At 50.5% G+C, this 18,334-nt stretch overlaps 1 long non-coding RNA gene and 4 other non-coding genes across 5 annotated transcripts in view; all 5 read left to right on the forward strand.

Annotated features, from left to right (window-relative positions):
• The first annotated feature begins 112 nt into the window (after nucleotides 1-112).
• LOC115939458 (uncharacterized) overlaps nucleotides 113-18,334 on the forward strand; it is a 185,639-nt gene continuing 167,417 nt past the window's right edge. Inside the window, exons 1-6 of the long non-coding RNA XR_014148744.1 lie at nucleotides 113-1,908; nucleotides 4,410-4,553; nucleotides 7,057-7,200; nucleotides 9,735-9,878; nucleotides 12,705-12,822; nucleotides 15,600-15,856. This is a non-coding gene — a long non-coding RNA (uncharacterized LOC115939458). The remainder of the gene's footprint in view (nucleotides 1,909-4,409; nucleotides 4,554-7,056; nucleotides 7,201-9,734; nucleotides 9,879-12,704; nucleotides 12,823-15,599; nucleotides 15,857-18,334) is intronic.
• Nucleotides 2,091-2,183, forward strand: LOC145723638 (small nucleolar RNA SNORD116). Its single transcript, XR_014148880.1, has one exon. It is a non-coding gene; the product is annotated as a small nucleolar RNA SNORD116 (small nucleolar RNA).
• On the forward strand, nucleotides 4,736-4,828 carry LOC115939472 (small nucleolar RNA SNORD116). Its single transcript, XR_004074276.2, has one exon. It is a non-coding gene; the product is annotated as a small nucleolar RNA SNORD116 (small nucleolar RNA).
• LOC115939470 (small nucleolar RNA SNORD116) lies at nucleotides 7,385-7,477 on the forward strand. Its single transcript, XR_004074274.1, has one exon. It is a non-coding gene; the product is annotated as a small nucleolar RNA SNORD116 (small nucleolar RNA).
• On the forward strand, nucleotides 10,063-10,155 carry LOC115939468 (small nucleolar RNA SNORD116). The gene has a single exon (XR_004074272.1). It is a non-coding gene; the product is annotated as a small nucleolar RNA SNORD116 (small nucleolar RNA).

Below are 18,334 nucleotides of genomic sequence, written 5' to 3' on the forward strand. Positions count from 1 at the left end.
CTTCCTGATAGGGTAGGCTCAGTGGGCATCAGGACTGGGGAAGTCATCTATGCCGACCGCATCACTTGGGCGATAGTGTCCATCCTGTGTGCCAGGGCCATCGTGATGTCTTATGGGGATGCGGTGGTCAGGTCAAAGGGCTGTGGTCCACAGGGGCCAGGGAAGCTCTCGGCAGAGATAGAGGCAGTTAGAACCGTGGTCCCGGAATGACGCATTAGTGTGACGTGGGGGTTGGAGGTGGCGTGATACCCGCTGGGACAGGTCACCACTGGCCACAGGAATGCAGCAGAGAAGCCTGCCCGGGTGTCAGTGAGCCTTGGGAGGCCAGGGCACCCGTCTGCGGTGGGCTTGACGTGTTTCCTCTTAGGGGGAGGCGGCAGCGCCTGGGCGTCTTGGGGTTGCCAGTGGAGTTCAGATGGGCAGGTTGAATCTGGGGTCCAGTGCCCTTTCCAACGCCCTCCCCTCCCCTCCAGAGCTGACTTTGGCAGGCATGGCAGTGAATGGTGACCTGGAGAGGCTCCCTCAAGGTGGGTAGCCAGGCCATGCAAGGTTCCCCAGAAGTTTGGGTTTCCAGTGGGAGGGCAGTGGGCACCAACTGGCGGAATGTGGCGGGGAACAGTGCCGCGAGAATTGCTCTTGGACTATAGGCTGGCGAGGCTACCGGATCAGGATACGTGCTGACGGGTCTTTCTGCCTGGTGGCCAGACCCACACATGGTTCCCATGTGCTTGTTTTGGGGCAGAGGTGGGTACCCCAGGCTCACGGAGGTCTTGGTTGTGTTGTGAGGCCAGGTGGTGCTCCTGGTCCAAGGCTTAGCCCCTTGGGGCATGGCCCCAGGGCAGGATCAGGCCACATCATAATGCCCTTCAGGCTTCTGGTGACCCGGGCCTCCGTGGGTGACCCTTGGATGCAGGCAGACACGCAAGTGGCATGAGAGTGTGAGGTCACCCCCTGCATGGGTCCTGCTCTGGAGCCTGCCTGAACCAGTGTTAGGAGACCTCCTGCCAGATGGGTTGGTCACTGGCACCTCGGGAATTAGGGGTCTCTCGAGCCCCATGTGGCCTCTCTGCTTTGATCAAGGGACGGGATCTGGCCGAGGCAGAGAGGGCAGGAGCGTGGGTGGCCAGCTGTGGGAGGCCACTTGTGCCCCTGTGGCCCTAGGCCACGAAGGGTCCTCTCCATGAAGCTTCTGGGCTCATTGCTCCTGGGGCGTTTCCCCTTGAGCCGAGGGCAGTTCCCTTGGGCTAGCTTGCCGATGCCGTTTCGAGTCCACCTGGTGTGAACTTCACTCTCGGGATGAGTAGGTGCCGCTAGTGGGCTTGCACCTGCGAGGGCCATGGCTGCTGGGCAGAGGTGTTCTGGGCTGGGACCCAGACCGTGGGAGGGCGAGGTCCACGAGATCCCCTGAAGGCCGTGCGGATGGCCTGTAGGAGACCAGTGGTGGGGTGCGTGGACTGGGGACTCGTTTCTTTTGCAGGACTCTGTGCCCAGGGTGGCCCTGGCTGCCCACCTCCACCTCCTCCCCCTCCCCTGCCCGTGACCAGCTCCACTTCTGGCCACCCTTCCCTCCATCCCCCATCCTGTACCCCACGCCCCCATGCTTGGAAGCATCCACGTGTGGGTGTCTGTCCACAGGCACGGGAGGAGCCCCCAGATTATAGGGAGAGGCAGAGCAGCGTGTCCCCGCTGCGTGGCACTGCCGTGGATGCCCACAGACCTGTCCGCCATGCTGAAGCACACCTGTCTCTTCTCCCCACATCCCAGGTGGAGGTGGCTGGACTTGGGTGTCCGTGAGCATTGGCGAGTCCCATTCAGTTTCATCGGTGATGCCCGGTCTGCATGGCGAAGACAGCCTGGGAGAGTAGCGCTGTGTGGTCTGCGGTCACGTGGGAGCTGCCAGCGTAAGCGGTAAGAGACTCGCCTCTGCCTCAACCAGCTGGGGTCTTTTGTGAAGCTTCCTTGGCCGAGGATGGTTCCCTGGCCGCGTGGTGGCTTGCCCTTGGGTTCTGCCGAGGGCCAATGTGTGAACGCATCGGCTGTCCCAGGCTGGAGCCCGGCACTTTTAACATTCCATGTCCTGACACGTGCTTGGATCGATGATGACTCCCTACAAATGCATTCCTTGGAAATCTGAACAAAATGAGTGACAATCCCTACCGTCGTCCTCATCGGAACTGAGGTCCAGCACGTGGCTCCACCTGGGAACTCTGACTGAGGGACACATGCCGTCCAATAGCTTTGCGGGTAGCTAGGAGTGTGTGCCAGGTTTGGAAGTCACTGTATGGTGGGGGAAAGTCTCAGCAGCAGAGGGATGCCCACCTAGGGATTGCACGCCGCGACTCGGGCCGCCTGGCTGCAAAGGTCTGTCCTCTCCTAGAGCGGCCTGGGAGGGTGAGGGTGGCAGAGGTCAGCACACCAGGCCGCATGGATTCAGGCTGCCTTGGAGTCACTGAGGCCCTCCTCGCCACCGCTCACCTCCACCCCCACCATAACCCCACCGACGGCCCCAGCCTTGGGCCCCCCCTTCCCTTGCCCTTGTGCCTTGTCTGCTCCAGAGCAGAGAGGTTTTGGAAAAGGGACATGAGAAGGGCCTCAGGCCAGGCTCGGGGCAGGCTTCTTCCTCAGCTGCTCCATGGCAGAGGGCTCGTGGAGTGCCTTGCTGGTAGGGCAGGCTCAGGCGGTTTCAGGAATGGGGAGGTCGGCTACGCTAACTGCATCGCCTGGGCGGCAGCATCCATCCTGTGGGCCGTGGCCATCATGGTGGCTTACAGGGATGTGGCAGTGAGGTCAAATGGACGTGGCCCACGGGCGACCATGGGAAGCCCTCGGTAGAGATGGAGGCATTTAGAACCGTGGTCCCTGGAACGACTCATTAGTGCGACGTGGGGGCTGGAGGCGGGGTGATCCCCCTGCTGGGACAGGTCTCCTCTGGCCACAGGAACACAGGAGAGAATGATGGTGAGCCTTGGGAGGCCAGGGCACCCGTCTGTGGTGGGCTTGACGCGTTTCCTCTTAGGGGGAGGTGGCAGCGCCTGGGCGTCTTGGGGTTGCCAGTGGTGTTCAGATGGGCAGGTCGAATCTGGGCACCAGTGCCCTTTCCAACGCCCTCCCCTCCCCTCCAGAGCTGACTTTGGCAGGTATGGCAGTGAATGGTGACCTGGAGAGGCTCCCTCAGGGTGGGTAACCAGCTCACAGAAGTTTCCCAAGAAGTTTGGGTTTCCAGCGGGAGGGCAGTGGGCATCAACTGGCAGAATGTGGTGGCGAACAGTGCCACGAGAATTGGTCTTGGACCAGGGGCAGGCGAGGCTGCGGGATCAGGGTATGTGCTGATGGGTCTTTCTGCCCGGTGGCCAGATCCACACATGGTTCCTGTGTACTTGCTTCTGGGGCAGAGGTGGGTACCCCAGGCCCATGGACGGCTGGGTTGTGTTCTTAGGTCAGGCGGTGCTCCTGGTCCAAGGTTCGGCCCCCTGTTGCATGGCCCCCAGGGCAGGATCAGGCCACGTTGCAGGGCCCGTTGGGCTTCTGGCATCACGGGCCTCCATAGGTGATAGTTGGATGTAGGCGGACACGCAAGTGGCATGAGCATGTGAGGTCACCCCTTGCAGTGGTCCTGCTCTGGAGCCCGCCCGAACGAGTGTTAGGTGACCTGTTGCCAGGTGGTTGGTTGCTGGCACCTCGGGAAGTGGGGACTCTCAAGCCCCAGGTGGGCTTTCTGCATTGAACAAGGGAGGGGATCTGGCCATGGCAGAGAGGGAAGGAGCATGGGTGGCCGGCTGCAGGAGGCCACTTGTGCCCCTGTGGCTCTAGGCCACGAAGCGTCCTCTCCCAGAAGCTTCCAGCTCATTGCTCCTGGGGCGGTTCCCCTCGAGCTGTGAACTGTCACCTTGGGCTAGCTTGCCGATGCTGTTTTGTGTCTCCCTGGAATGCACTTCGCTTTCAGGATGAGTAGGTGCTGTGAGCGGGTTTGCTACTGAGAGGGCCATTGTTGGGTAGAGGTGTTCTGGGCTGGGACCCAGACCGTGGGAGGGTGAGGTCCACGAGATCCCCCTATGGCCGTGTGGACTGTGTGTAGGAGAACAGTGGTGGGGTGCGTGGACTGGGGACTCATTTCCTTTGAAGCACTCTGTGCCCAGGGTGGCCCTCGCTTCCCACCCCCACTTCCTACCCCTCTCACGCCCATGTCCGGCTCCGCTTCCCGCCACCCTTCACTCCATCTCCCACCCCATACCCCACACCCCCATGCTTGGAAGCGTCCACGTGTGGGTGTCTGTTCGCAGGCACAGGAGGAGCACCCGAATCATAGGGAGAGGCAGAGCAGCGTGTCCCCGCTGCGAGGCACTGCTGTGGATTCCCACAGACCTGTCTGCCATGCTGAAGTGCATCTGTCTCTTCTCCCCACTTCCCAGGCGGAGTTGGCTGGATGCAGGTGTCTGTGAGCATGGGTGAGTCCCACTCTGCCTCATCAGCGATGCCCAGTCTCCATGGTGAAGACAGCCCAGGAGAGTAGCGCTGTGTGGTCTGCAGTCACCTGGGAGCTTCCGGCATAAGCGGTAAGAGGCTCGCCTCTGCCTCAGATGGTTGGGGTCCTTCCTGAGGCCTCTTGGCTGAGGATGGCTCCCCTGGGTGTGTGGGGGCTTGGCCCTTGTTCTGCCGAGGGCCGATGTGTGTGAACGCATCCACTGTCCCAGGCTGGAACTGGCACTTTTAATGTTCCATGTCCTGACACGTGCTTGGATCGATGATGACTCCCTACAAATGCATTCCTTGGAAATCTGAACAAAATGAGTGACAATCCCTACCGTCGTCCTCATCGGAACTGAGGTCCAGCACGTGGCTCCACCCGGGAACTCTGAGTGAGGGACACATAACATCTGATAGCTTTGTGGGTAGCTAGGAGTGCATGCCAGGTTTGGAAATCACTGTATGGTGGGGGAAAGTCTCAGCAGCAGAGGGATGCCCACCCCCACACCTAGGGATTGCTTGCTGCGACTCAGGCCTTCTGGGTGCAAAGGTCTGGCCTCTCCTAGAGCGGCCTGGGAGGGTGAGGGTGGCAGAGGTCGGCGTACCAGCCTGCACGGATTCAGGCTGCCTTGGAGTCACTGAGGCCCTCCTCGCCACCGCTCACCTCCACCCCCACCGCCACCCCCCCCACGGCCCCAGCCTCGGGCCCTCCCCTTCCATTGCCCTTGTGCCTTGTCTGCTCCAGAGCAGAGAGGTTTTGGAAAAGGGACATGAGAAGGGCCTCAGGCCAGGCTCGGGGCAGGCTTCTTCCTCAGCTGCTCCATGGCAGAGGGCTCGAGGAGTGCCTTTCTGGTAGGGCAGGCTCAGGGGGTTTCAGGAATGGGGAGGTCGGCAACGGTGACCACATCGCCTGGGCGGCAGCATCCATCCTGTGGACCGTGGCCATCATGGTGGCTTACAGGGATATGGCAGTGAGGTCAAATAGACATGGCCCACGGGCGACCATGGGAAGCCCTCGGTAGAGATGGAGGCAGTTAGAACTGTCGTCCCTGGAACGACTCATTAGTGCAACGTGGGGGTTGGAGGCGGGGTGATGCCCCTGCTGGGACAGGTCACGTCTGGCCGCAGGAATGCAGCAGAGAAGCCTGCCCGGGTGACGGTGAGCCTCGGGAGGCCAGGGCGCCCGTCTGCCGTGGGCTTGACGTGTTTCCTCTTAGGGGGAGGTGGCAGCGCCTGGGCGTCTTGGGGTTGCCAGTGGTGTTCAGATGGGTAGGTTGAATCTGGGCACCAGTGCCCTTTCCTACGCCCTCCCCTCCCCTCCAGAGCTGACTTTGGCAGGTGTGGCAGTGAATGGTGACCTGGAGAGGCCCCCTCAGGGTGGGTAGCCAGGCCATGCAAGTTTCCCCAGAAGTTTGGGTTTCCAGTGGGAGGGCAGTGGGCACCAACTGGCGGAATGTGGTGGGGAACAGTGCCACGAGAGTTGGTCTTGGACTAGGGGCAGGCGAGGATGTAGGATCAGGGTATGTGCTGATGGGTCTTTCTGCCCGGTGGCCAGATCCACACATGGTTCCTGTGTGCTTGCTTTTGGGGCAGAGGTGGGTACCCCAGGCCCACGGACGGCTGGGTTGTGTTCTTAGGTCAGGCAGTGTTCCCGGTCCAAGGCTCGGCCCCCTGTGGCATGGCCCCCAGGGCAGGATCGGGCCACAGTGCAGGGCCCGGTGGGCTTCTGGTGACGCGGGCCTCTGTGGGTGACAGTTGGATGTGGGCGGACACGCAAGTGGCATGAGCATGTGAGGTCACGCCCTGCACAGGTCCTGCTCTGAAACCCGCCAGAACCAGTGTTAGGTGACCTGCTGCCAGATGGTTGGTCGCTGGCACCTCGGGAAGTGGGGACTCTCAAGCCCCAGGTGGGCTTTCTGCATTGAACAAGGGAGGGGATCTGGCCGCGGCAGAGAAGGCAGGAGCATGGGTGGCTGGCTGCGGGAGGCCACTTGCGCCCCCGTGGCCCTAGGCCACAAAGCATCCTCTCCCAGAAGCTTCCAGCTCATTGCTTCTGGAACGGTTCCCCTCGAGCTGAGAATTGTCCCCTTGGGCTAGCTTACCAATGCTGTTTTGTGTCTCCATGGAATGCACTTCTCTTTCGGGACGAGTAGGTGCTGTGAGGGCCGTTGTTGGGTGGAGGTGTTCTGGGCTGGGACCCAGACCGTGGAAGGGTGAGGTCCACGAGATCCCCCTATGGCTGGGCGGACAGCATGTATGAGAGCAGTGGTGGAGTGCATGGACTGGGGACTCATTTCCTTTGCAGCACTCTGTGCCGAGCGTGGCCCTCGCTGCCCATCCCCACCTCCTCCCCCTCCCTTTCCCACGACCCGCTCCTCTTCCCACCACCCTTCCCTCCATCCCCCACCCCATACCCCAAACCCCCATGCTTGGAAGCGTCCACATGTGGGTGTCTGTCCGCAGGCACGGGAGGAGCACTCAAATCATAGGGAGAGGCAGAGCAGTGTGTCCCCGCTGTGAGGCACAGCCGTGGATGCCCACAGACCTGTCCGCCATGCTGAAGCGCACCTGTCTCTTCTCCCCACTTCCCAGGTGGAGTTGGCTGGCCGCGGGTGTCTGTGAGCATCGGGGAGTCCCATTCTGCCTCATCGGCAATGCCCAGCCTGTGAGGCGAAGACAGCCTGGGAGAGCAGCGCTGTGTTGTCTGCGGTCACATGGGAGCTGCTGGCATAAGCAGTAAGAGGCTCACCTCTGCCTCAGCTGGCTGGGGTCTTCCCGAGGCCTCCTTGGCTGAGGATGGCTCCCCTGGCTGCATGGTGGCTTGGCCCTGGGTTCTGCCGAGAGCCAATGTGTGTGAATGCATCAGCTGTCTCAGGCTGGAGCCCTACACTTTTAATGTTCCATGTCCTGAAATGTGCTCGGATCGATGATGACTCCCTACAAAATGCATTCCTTGGAAATCTGAACAAAATGAGTACAATCCCTACCGTCGTCCTCATCGGAACTGAGGTCCAGCACGTGGCTCCACCTGGGAACTCAGAGTGAGGGACACATGCTGTCCGATTGCTTTGCGGGTAGATAGGAGTGCGCACCAGGTTTGGAAGTCGCTGTCTGGTGGGGGAAAGTCTCAGCGGCAGAGGGATGCCCACCCCCACCCCTAGGGAATGCCCACTGCGACTCTGGCCTTCTGGGTGCAAAGGTCTGGCCTCTCCTAGAGCGGCCCGGGAGGGTGTGGGTGTCAGAGGTCGGCATACCACGCTGCACGGGAGCAGGCTGCCTTGGAGTCACTGAGGCCCTACCACCACCACTCACTCCCATCCCCAACGCTGCCTCGGGCACGGCCCTGGTCTCCGTCCTTGCCCCAGGCAGGGCCCTGCTCCTCCCTGCCCTTGTTCCTTGTCCATCCAGGGCAGAGACTTTTGGACATGGGATAGGAGAAGGGCCTCAGGCCATGCTCGGGTCAGTCTTCTTCCTCAGCTGCTCCGTGGCAGAGGGCTCGTGGAGTGCCCTGGAAGGGCAGGCTCAGGGGGCGTCGGATTGGGGAGGTTGGCTATGCCAGCCGTATTGCCTGGGTGACAGCACCATCCTGTGGGCTCTGGCCATCATGGTGGCTTACAGGGACGTGGCTCTGAGGTTAAAGGGCCGTGGCCCACGGGGGACCAGGGGAAGCCCTCAGCGAGATATAGGCAGTTAGAACCGTGGTCCCTGGAACAACTCATTAGTCGACGTGGGGTTTGAGGCGGGGTGATCCCCTGCTGGGACAGGTCACCCCTTGCCGCAGGCACACAGGAGGGAAGCCTGCCTGGGTGACGGTGAGCCTCGGGAAGCCAAGGTGTCCAACTACAGTAGGCGTGATGTGTTTCCTCGTAGGGGGAGGCGGCAGTGCCTGGGCATCTTGGGGTGTCTGGTGGGTTTCAGATGGGCAGGTCAAATCTGGGGGCCAATGCCCTTTCCAATGCCCTGCCCTCCCCTCCACAGCTGACTTCCGCGGGCAAGGCAGTAAATGGGCCCCCAGAGAGTCTCCTTCAAAATGGGTAGCCGACCCATGCACGTCTCCCCAGAAGTTTGGGTTTCCATCGGGAGGACAGCGGGCACCACCTGGCAGAATGTGGCAGGGAACAGTGCCGTGAGAATTGCTCTTGGACTAGGGGCAGGAGAGGCTGCGGGATCAGGGTATGTGCTGATGGGTCTTTCTGCCCAGTGGCCAGACACACACATAGTTCCCGTGTGCTTGCTTTTGGGGCAGAGGTGGGTACCCCAGGCTCAGGGATGGCTGGGTCGTGTTCTGAGGACAGACAGTGCTCCTGATCCAACGCATAGCCCCCTGGGGCGCGGCCCGCAGGGCAGGATTGGGCCATGTCGCAGGGCCCCACGGGCTTCTAATGACATGGGCCTCCGTGGGTGACCCTTGGATGAGAGCGGACACATGAGTGGTATGAGAGTGCGAGGTCACTCCTTGCATGGGTCCTGCTCTGGAGCCCGCGAGAACCAGTGTTAGGTGACCTCCTGCCAGATGGATTGGTCACTGGCACCTCGGGAATTGGGGGGTCTCTCGAGCCCCAGGTGGGCTTTCTGCATTGAAAAAGGGAGGGGATCTGGCCATGGCAGAGAGGGCAGGAGCATGGGTGCCCAGCTGTGGGAGGCCACTTGTGCCCCCATGGCCCTAGGTCACAAAGGGTCCTCTCCCGGAAGCTTCCGGGCTCATTGCTCCTGGGGCAGTTCCCCTCGAGCTGAGGGCTATTCCCTTGGGCTAGCTAGCTGATGCCGGTTCGTGTCTGCCTGGCGTGTACTCGCTCTCGGGAAGAGTAGGTGCTGCGGGTGGGTTTGCTCCCTGCCAGGGCCCCGGCTGTTGGGCAGAGGTGTTCTGGGCTGGGACCCAGACCGTGGGAGGGCGAGGTCCACTAGATCCCCCTATGGCCGTGTGGACAGTGTGTAGGAGACCAGTGGTGGGGTGTGTGGACTGGGGACTCGTTTCTTTTGCAGCACTCTGTGCCCAGGGTGGCCCTCACTGCCCACCTCCACCTCCTCCCCCTCCCACGCCCGTGACCCGCTCCCCTTCCCGCCACCCTTCCCTCCTTCCCCCACCCCGTACCTCATGCCCCCAAGCTTGGAAGCGTCCACATGTGGGTGTCTGTACGCAGGCATGGGAGGAGCCCCCAGATCGTAGGGAGAGGCAGAGCAGTGTGTCCCCGCTGCAAGGCACTGCAGTGGATGCCCACAGACCTGTCTGGCATGCTGAAGCGCACCTGTCTCTTCTCCCCACTTCCCAGGTGGAGTTAGCTGGACGTGGGCGTCCGTGAGCATGGGTGAGTCCCATTCTGCCTCATCCGCGATGGCCGGTCTGCATGGCGAAGATGGCCGGGGAGAGTAGCGCTGTGTGGTCTGCAGTCACGTGGGAGTTGCCAGCATAAGCGGTAAGAGACTCGCCTCTGCCTCAACTGGCCGGGGATCTTCGCGAGGCCTCCTTGGCCGAGGATGGCTCCCCTGGCTGCACGGTGGCTTGGCCTTGGGTTCTGCCGAGGGCCGATGTGTGTGAACGCATCCGCTGTCCCAGGCTGGAACCGGCACTTTTAACATTCCATGTCCTGAAATGTGCTCGGATTGATGATGACTCCCTACAAATGCATTCCTTGGAAGTCTGAACAAAATGAGTGACAATCCCTACCGTTGTCCTCATCGGAACTGAGGTCCAGCACGTGGCTCCACCCGGGAACTCTGAGTGAGGGACACATGCCATCCGAGAGCTTTGCGGGTAGCTAGGAGTGCGCGCCAGGTTTGGAAGTCGCCGTCTGGCTGGGAAAATCTCAGCGGCAGAAGGAGGACCATCCCCACCCCTAGGGATTGCCCGCGGTGACCGGGGCCATCTGCGTGCAAAGGTCTGGGCTCTCCTAGAGCGGCCCGGGAGGGTGCGGGTGGCAGAGGTCGGCGTACCACACCGCGCAGGAGCAGGCTGCCTTGGAGTCACTGAGGCCCTACCACCACCGCTCACCCCCACTCCCGCTGCCGCCCCGGGGCCCTGCTCCTCCCTTGACCTTGTGCCTTGTCCACTCCAGGGCAGATAGGTTTGTGACGCGGGACAGGAGAAGGACCTCAGGCCAGGCTCGGGGCAGGCTTCTTCCTCAGCTGCTCCATGGCAGAGGGCACGTGGCGTGCTCTGTAGTTTTCTTGGGTTGTCTGTTCTAGTCAGTTTAGTGGCCTTGTGGTCTTGTTTTTTGATATTCTGACTGCCCTTCCTGAGAGATAGTCTCCTGTGGAGTGCCTTTCATTGCCTCTTACTACGTTTTTCCCTTTGAAAAAATATTTTTATCTGTTTGAGTCTGACGTCTTCATCCCCTCAGGTAGGATCCTAGTATAAATGATATTTTTTTCAATTTTTTTTAACATGCTGTTTATGATATACTGTTTATGTGTTTTTCCGTCCCCTTCATCTTCACACTTTGTGTATCCTTCACATTTATTGTTTTGTGGTTTTTCTTTTTCGTCTTTCTATATATGCTGTTTATTCCCTTAGTATTTAGAAATCATGTATATTTCAGTGATTCAGGCTTTTTTGTTTTTTCATTTTGCATTCCTCCTTAGGATCCTTTTGTCTATATTGTGTGTTTCAGCTTTGTGTTCACATCATATTATTGATCTATCCCAATTATGAACGTGGATTATTCAGCAAAATGATTTACTTTTATGAAATTTTTTTTCTTAGTATCTTAGCATTGAAATTTCCCAGTGCTTTTTGGATTTTTTTTTTCCAGTGGAACATATTGCACCATGCCTGTCATATTAACTGTGCTTTCAAATGTCTTTTGTACAGTTCAGGTGGATATCTTCTTTCTTTTGCTAGTGTTCTTGGTGTGCCACTTGATGATGACAATCTCATGGTTTTGTGGTCTTGTTCTCTCTTCCAAGTGTAGTTCTTTGGAATGATACCTGAGGTTGTCTGTCCACATTTTATCAAATTTTTATTTAGAACAGTGTATTAAAAAACTTTTTAGTGTCCTGTGGAAGGTAGTGGATTTTATTGAAGTGTATCTCTTATATTTAGGTCATACAATGTGTCATAATTCATTTTACCTTATGTTAGTCATTAGTCTTCAGGTATGTGATTACTCATTGTGAAGACAGGAAACTTTATATAATCAATATATTGTGATTTAATGAATTTCACTCATACTTAACTTTCTACATATACACATATATATCCTTCTATTATTTTCCATTGTAATTATTTGTAAAATCTTAATGGAATTGAACTTTTTAAATTTGTTTTCCAAATGTCCTTTTCTTACTGAAATGTCAAATGAATAATTTTTATATTTGTTAGTGAAATCATATTTTCAGTTTTATACTACTAATTTAGTTTTTTTGACTTCCCTTATGTTATCATGTTTTCTAATGATGTGATATTGAGAATCTTAATTTCTTATCACATGTTAATTTTGTGAATATTTTAGGTTATGTTCTTTCTTCCAAGATTGGATAAAATCTTTTGATTCATACTAAGTTCATTTATTGTCTTCCTGTTTTGTCAACACTAATAATGAGCCTATCCTATGAGATTTTTATATAATTTTTAAAGTTTCTTTTTTTTTTTACAACTTCTCTTTGTTATCTGATGCTAGCTTTATTTTAGTTTGTTTCCACAGATCTTGTAGTTACAAGGTAAATATGTTTATCATCACTAATTTTAAATCTTTGTGAGACTACTACATCATGGTTTTTAATCTTTTGTTGGTATCTTTTGATTTTCTCTTCTCCTTCTATTTGTGCTGTGAGGCATTATAATCTATTGAATCATTCATAGTTTCTGTCTTTTTTTTATTTCCAGAATTTGCACTCTTTTCTTCTAAAAATAATTAAAAAATATCCAAGTAAATTAATTTATATAGTTAAATTTAAATGTATGTACACAGTGAATTTTACTATCTTTTGTTTGGTTGACAAATGTACATTATTTTCATTTTTATATGTATTTATTACTACAGTTCAAGATGGACAGAAATGGGTTTCATATGAAAGAGTTTATCCTTTGACATATAGCTCTTCAGGTATAGTTCTGCCAAAATATATTCAAATGCCAATGGGAATTCTCATATCAGTAAGCATTTTTTCCTGAAGATATTGACATTCCTCTCAGGTTATTGTAGCACTTCAATGACAATGAGACTCTGGCTATTCTAATCTGCACTGGGTCATCAGTGATTCTGGTTACCGTCATCAAGTTAGTGTGGATCAATGTCTCCTAGGGTAACAGAATCCTGAATGCTCAGTGTCTACCACGTATCTCATTCTGATGGTCCCTTTTATAAATGTTCCTGGATAAATGATGACTCCACAAATGGATCTTGTTGGAATATGAACAAAGTGAGTAACAAAAATAACTTCTGTGAACTGAGGTCTACCCCATGGTTCATGCTAAACAAAAATGTGGAGGGGAATTCAGTTTGGTCAGCAAGTGTTACCAAAAAAAAAAAAAAAAAAAAGTACTGTGGTATTTGAAAAATAACATGCTGGCATGTGCTAGAGAAAATGAATTGTAGATAGGTCTATATAACCAATTGTGGAACGATATTACAACTTTTGGCTACCAGTATCTACACATAAGTCATAAATAGACCCTGTGGAACCAACACTTAAATAATGAGTCCCATGAGAAATGTTTGTGACTACATTTGATCTATTTACGTGTTTGAGCTCCCAGAATCTTCTGAGTCATGATCAGTGTCTTTGGGGTAATTAGATTGTCAAAATCCAAAGATACTATGAAATTTTACTTGTCATTTTCTTTTAAGTGGAACAATTGTATGTAAATTGAAAAGTAGATACCTTATGTGGAATCATCATAGTATATTTTAATTTGCTTGTCATCCCAGTCACTAGAGATAATCAGAACAGTTGTTTACACATTGTTTTCTTTGCCTTTTCTATTATCTGAGCAAGAAATTTCATATACTTTCAAGTGATAGCTTCAACTACATGCTAGATTAAACATTTTTAGATGTGAGATGATTATATTTAAAATTCTTGGATTCTTACATGAATTTCATTGGCCACTTTCATATATCATCAATGGGTTTGTAATATATTTAGAGAGACACCCTAGTTATAATACATAATTTTACATGAGTCTGCTGGGGAAATTTTGAGAAAAATATCTTAGAAACAATTATTTCTGTACTATTTTGATCAAAATTGTGAGCATAATCATTCTTGTCATCAGATGAATGAATATCCATTATGAATTCTTATAACTTTTTATAACTAAATATTCCATTAGGAAAATTTTGTCTTGCAACTTCTCCAATTTCCTATGTACTTTGTAGACTGGGTATAATATTAGAATTCCATGGAATCTCATCACTGCACCAATGAAGTGCTGATTTTGAAGTGCTCCCTCATTTGGGAAGAAACAAAACTATACACTCCTGATACAATACACAGTTTATAGTAAATTTATGTATCTCTGTTGTCTTATTATTTTTAAGTCATCAAAATTTAATTGAGTTAGTGGATAGTTGGTTAATACAAACTATTATTAGTATTAAAAATCTGTTGGGTTATACAAAGCTTTAGTCTCCTTTATTTTTCAGATTTTACTCTTTCCTCTACTTTGAATAACCAGAAACATCCTAGAGGAATAATAAATTAGTATATTTTTACATAAAGGTACATAGTGAGTCCTCCTGTCATATGCAGTTTTGGCAAATGGTCATATATACCTTTTATCTTTCCACAATGATTATTTTACCACATGCAGGTGTGGACCAAAAACTGGGTTTCATATAGATGAGTTTATTCCTTCTCCTTGATGTATGACATGAAGGAAAGTATTGGGAATAATTCTGCCTTCCATCCTTACAGGCTATTGGGAATTCTAACATCAGTAAGCATTTTGTCCTGAAAGTGCTGACATTCCTCTTAGGGAATCATAACTCTCCAATAAGAATAAGATTGGCTATGCTAGTCAGCCATGGGGCTGGGTCAGCATTTCCCAGGGTGATAGAATCCTGATTGCTCTAGTGTCTGTCACATATCTCATTCTAAATAACTATTTTATAAATATGCTTATATCAGTAAAGACTTCAAAAATGGATCTTGTAGAAATCTGAACAAAATGAGTAACAAATCTCTTCTATAAGCTGAGTTCCAGCATAGGGACCATGCAAGGCAAAAACTGTGTGGAGAATTCAGTTGGTGAGGTAGTAGTACCAACAGGGTATTAAAAGCTAACCTGAATGCATAAATTAAGGGAAATGAATTGTATAGTTGTCCATAAATCTAATTGTTGGGTAAAATGGCAACATTTTATTTGCTTCACGGGTAGCATCCATATACTCATAGTAAACAGACCATGGAGAACCAACACATGAGTAATGAACTCAGTGGAAAATGACTGTGCATACCCTTAAGTCATTCATGCTATTTTCTTAGATGATGCAATCTTCTGAATGAGGAGCAGTCTATTGAGGTCTATTAGAGAGCCTATTTGAAAGAATTAATGAGTCTTATTTGGCCTTTATCTCAAGTAAAACAAACAAATGGTAATTTTAGAGTTGTTTTTATTCCTGTGAATGTTTTAGACTATATTTTAATTAGATTGATGGTAACAGTCACAAGAAGTGGAATAGCTTTTTTTTTTTTTCCCCTATCATCCAGGGGGCAATTTTCTAGACATTAGAATAAAGGGTTCATGTAGATAGTACATGAAACATTTTTAAAATAATAAAATAAATAAATTTCTCATTGTTGGTATTCAAGATAGATTTCACTGGCTAATATTTCTTCAGCCAACTTTATACATATTTAAAGGTGGATTATATTCATAATGAATGATGCTAAGGGGGGTAATTGGGGAAACTTTGACACCAGTACCTTCTAAATAAAAGATGACTATCTATGGTACTCCGTTTCAAGGAATGAGTATAATTTTCTTGTCAGGTAGGTTGTCACATGCATATCTATATATTTAATTCCTTGGAACCTGTTAATTATAAATATTCAATTAGTAAGGTTTTCTTTTCAACTTCCCTAACTTATTCCAAGTGTTATTGGTTGAAAATGACATTGGAATTGCTTGAAATTTTTCATTCCACACCATTGGAAGTGTTGATGTTGTTACTTTTACAAATTTCCCTTTCTAGAAATGACCAGAACACTGATTTCCAAAGGTGACGTGTTATACGCAAACAACGAATCATGGAACACTACATCAAAAACTAATGATGTACTGGGTGAGAGGAGCAAGATGGCGGAGGAGTAGGAAACCTGGATTTCGTCTGTTCCCAGGAATTCAGCTGGTTAGGGGTCAAACCATTCTAAACACCTACGAACTCAAAAGGAGATCGAAGAAAAGAATAGCAACAACTCTCTGAACAGAAAAGCGACCACTTTCTGGAAGGTAGGACGTGTGGAGAAGTGAATCTGAGGCGATATTCGGGAAGATAGAGGGTGGGGGAAGGGGCCTCTGTTGGCTGATTCTGGCAAGTGATAGAGCAGCAGAGCTCAAAATCAGAACTTCTAAAGTCGGCTCTGCTGAGGGACGTCGCTCCAGTGGCTAAGCGGGGGGTGGAACTCTCACTGGGACAGTGTGGTCTCAGGACCCTCGGGGTCACAGAAAGACTGGGGGTGCCTGAGTGTGGTAGAGCTCCCAGGTATTGGAGCAGGGAAGACAGTTGCAGAGACAGAGCCAAGGAGTGGGCTCTCAGCTCCAGGTTGCCATAAACCATGATCCACGGCGCAGTCGGGCCACTGCTTCTCCAGCAGGGACCCAACAAGCAGCAGATCTGGGGAGACTCCCCTTCCTCACCCCAGGAGGAGTGGCGCAGGGGTGCACTGCAGGGATTGGCTGGGTTTGGAGACTCCACACGGGGTCGTGAGCCAAAGATAGAAAAGCTTGGTCATAGGCTGGGTGAACACAGAGTGCGGCCAGATACTGGGGAGAGAGGAGTGATTGACTGCTTTTTTCTGGGGGCTCACTGAGGAGTTGAGCCCCAAGTTCTTGGCTCCTCCGGGGAGGAGATTGGGAGGCCACCATTTTCACTCTCCTCCTTCAAAGCTGTACGAAAAGCTTACAGAGAACAAAAGCTCCCGAGAGCAAACCCGAGCAGATTACTTAGCCCAACCTGGAAAGGGTGGGGCAATTCTGCCTCCAGCAAAGACATTTGGGAACCACGGCAACAGGCCCCTCCCCCAGAAGATCAGCAAGAACAGCCAGCTAAGACCAAGTTTACTGATCAATGAGAATGGCAGAACTCCAGTGCTAGGGGAATACTGCACATAGAATTCATGGATTTTTCCCCATGATTCTTTAGTCTTTCAAAGTTAACTTTTCTTTTGAATTTTTTCTTTTTCCCTTTTTCAATGAACATCTTATCAATCCCTTTTTTAAAAAATCTTTTTTTTATTTTTCACTTTTAGAGTCATATCCTATCCCTTCATAGTAGTTAACCTTATTTTTGGTATATATATATAAGTTGTTCTCTCATTAAAATTTTGGGATACAGTTGCTTCTAACAGATCAAAATATACCCTAAACCTCTAGTGTATGGTTATGTTCTAATCTCCTTCCTGATCACATTCTCTCCATTTTTTAAAAATCCTCTTCTTTCTTTTTTCAACCAACTTCTTATCTTATCAATTCCTTTTATAAAATCTTTTGTAATTTTCATCTTTACAGTCATAGTCCATCCCTTCATCGTATTAACCCTTATTTTTTGTACATGTATAAGTTTTTCTTTCTTTAAAATTTTGGGAGGCACTTTCTTCTAACAGACCAAAATATGCCCAAAATCTAGTATGTGGCACTGATCTATGCATCAGCCTGATCATATTTGATCATATTCTGTTTTTGTTGTTGTTGTTTTGTGTTTGTTTTTATTTTTTTCTTTACTTTTTTCTTTCTTTTCCCCCGGTTTCAGGTCTTTCCTGATTTGTTTAGTGTATCTTTTCTGGGGACGTTGTTACCCTGTTAACATTTTGTTCTCATTCATCTATTCCCTCTGAATAAAATGACAAGGTGGAAAAAATCACCTCAAAAAAAAGAACAAGAGGCAGTAACAACTGCCAGGGATTTAATCAATATGGACATTAGTAAGATGTCGGAACTAGAGTTCAGAATGACGATTTTAAAGATACTATCTGGGCTTGAAAAAAGCATGGAAGATATTAGAGAAACCCATTCTGGAGAAATAAAAGAACTAAAATCTAAACAAATCAAAATCAAAAAGGCTATTAATGAGGTGCAATCCAAAGTGGAGACTCTAACTGCTAGGATAAATGAGGCAGAAGAGAGAATTAGTGATGTAGAAGACCAAAAGATAGAAAATAAAGAAGCGGAGAAAAAGAGAGATAAACAACTACTGGTTCACAAGGGCAGATTTCGAGAGATAAGTGATAGCATAAGGTGAAACAATATTAGAATAATTGGGATCCCAGAAGAAGAAAGAGAGAGAGGGCAGAAGGTTTTTGGAGCAAATTATAGCAGAGAACTTCCCTAATTTGGGAAAAGAAAGAGGCATCAAAATCTAGAAGGCACAGAGAACCCCTCTCAATATCAATAAAAATAGATCAACACCCCGACATTGAATAGTAAAACTTACAAGTCTCAGAGACAAAGAGAAAATCCTGAAAGCAGCTCAGGAGAAGAAATCTGTAACCTACAATGGTAGAAGCATTAGATTGGCAACAGACCTATCCACAGAGACCTGGCAGGCCAGAAAGGACTGGCATGATATATTCAGAGAATTAAATGAGAAAAATATGCAGCCAAGAATACTATATCCAGCTAGGCTGTCATTGAAAATAGGATAGATAAAGAGGTTCCAGGACAAACAAAAACTAAAGGAATTTGCAAACACGAAACCAGCCCTACAAGAAA

The sequence above is a fragment of the Leptonychotes weddellii genome, chromosome 9, assembly GCF_054177405.1.
Source record: "Leptonychotes weddellii isolate Sample4059 chromosome 9, ASM5417740v2, whole genome shotgun sequence".
Lineage (NCBI taxonomy): Eukaryota > Metazoa > Chordata > Mammalia > Carnivora > Phocidae > Leptonychotes > Leptonychotes weddellii.